This window comes from Octodon degus, unplaced genomic scaffold (assembly GCF_000260255.1).
Source record: "Octodon degus isolate 3935 unplaced genomic scaffold, OctDeg1.0 scaffold00034, whole genome shotgun sequence".
Classification (NCBI taxonomy): domain Eukaryota; kingdom Metazoa; phylum Chordata; class Mammalia; order Rodentia; family Octodontidae; genus Octodon; species Octodon degus.
Window position 1 is genome coordinate 7,756,183 of NW_004524610.1, and position 1,900 is coordinate 7,758,082.

Sequence of the window (1,900 nt, forward strand, 5' to 3'; positions counted from 1 at the left end):
AGAAATTATGACAATGAAAAGAACAGAATATTTTTCTCCTTCCTGCTTTCCTTCCTTCCTTCCTTCCTTCCTTCCTTCCTTCCTTCCTTCCTTCCCTCCCTCCTTTCTTCTTTCCAGTTCTTTTTTACTTTGAGAAAGAATCTTGCTAGGATGCCCTGGGCTTGAATTCGTGCTTCTCTGGCCTCAGCCTCAAGGAGTGCTGGGATTGACACCACACATCTGGCCAGGGCTTCCTGTTCTCATCATTGTCTTTAAGGCCACAGGAGGCAGTCAGAGGTTACCACTGGCGACGTCACACTTCACCTTCAGCCGAAGCCGCGCCGTTGGGAGACAGCTTCAAAGGTCTTTGCCAGGACCCAGAAGAACATACTTCTTTCTGCTGATCTTCTGCACAGATGAGATCATCCCGGCCTGCAGGGTGCGTGCTCCAGTTCACCAGGTGTGCCTCTGCAGCAGAACTGCCGGGTGACCAGGTGCTGCAGGTTCTGAGGAAGTCCAGGTGCATGTGACTGTTCCAGCCGACCTTGGTGCTGGAACTCCATGATACACCACGGGGCCCAGGCTGCAACCAAAGCTTGCTTGAAGACGGGCCAGGTGCATGCGAGCTTTAACCGTCAAACTCCAGCCCTCTGCACAGTGTTTCTATTTCCCCTCTAAACTGCATCCCATGAAACCATGAACATTCCTGGGAAATAAGGTACAGGCGCCCTGCATGGGTCCCTCCTGCAGAGACGACTCCCCAGAAGTGCTGGAGATCCCCTCAGGGCATTAAGGATCTGTAGAGAGACCCGATGCATGGAGACCTGCTGAGCTTAGGCAGAGTGCTGGCACCTTTCAGCCACACCACAAGACAGCTCCTTGGCCCTCACCTGAAAACGGAGCCCAAGAGCTGTTCTCCTGCTGGAGGCAAATGCCGGGCATGAGCAAACACGGAAAGAAGTGGCTCGGGAAGATGACCCCAGAAGGCAGCACCACAGGGGTCTCCATGACCTCACAGGACCTGCCTGGAGCCCAGTGATGCCCAGAACGCAGGGTGCCCACATCCCTCCGGACAGGGATTCTGGGGGCCAGCGACACCCTGATACCCTGGCTCCGTGTGGTCCCCAGGTCCACAGACCATACCCTCCCTGCTCAGGGGACTGAAGAAAGTCTGGCCAGGTGTTACTTTGATTTTCGATTTTTGCACCAGTCCATACCTGCAATACACAGTGAGCCATCCCTGGTGCGGAGTGGGCACAGGTGCACAGCACACTGTCCTGTCTTCATCCACCTCCCTCCCTCCCTCCCTCTCTCACCCCTCAAGCATTCAAGGAAGCTCTGACTCCCTCCTTCTATCGCCTAGTATTCATTTTGTTCTTTATGCTTTGAGGTCTTCATATAAGAAAACCCTGTAAGTGCCTGCTCATGCAAAGGCAGTCAGGAGCATGATACCACAGTTCAATCCCCAACTCCACCTGCCTTACCAGACCTGCCTTTCAGGTAGCCTGAGCCACCAAAAAAAACAAAAAAAAATTCCTTTGGGCTGGGGAGATAGCTCAGTAGAATAAGCGCTTGCCTGGCAAGTGCAAAGGCCTGAGTTCAATCCCCGGTTTTGCAAAAAAAAGAAAGAAAGAAAAAAGGAAAACCATGCAATATTTAGGCCTGTGTATCTGATTGATTTCACTTAACACGATGGTCTCGCAGGCCACAGGATCCTGAATAGACCCAGAGTGCAGGCCCAGCAAGTGAGTGAGACGACCGGGGGCCGCGGGATCCTGAACAGACCCGGAGCACAGGCCTGGAGAGTGAGTGAGATGACGTAGGCCGCAGGATCCTAAATAGACCCAGAGTGCAGACCCAGCGCGTGAGTGAGACCACTGGGCTGCGGGATCCTGAACAGACCCAGAGCGCAGGCCCAGCA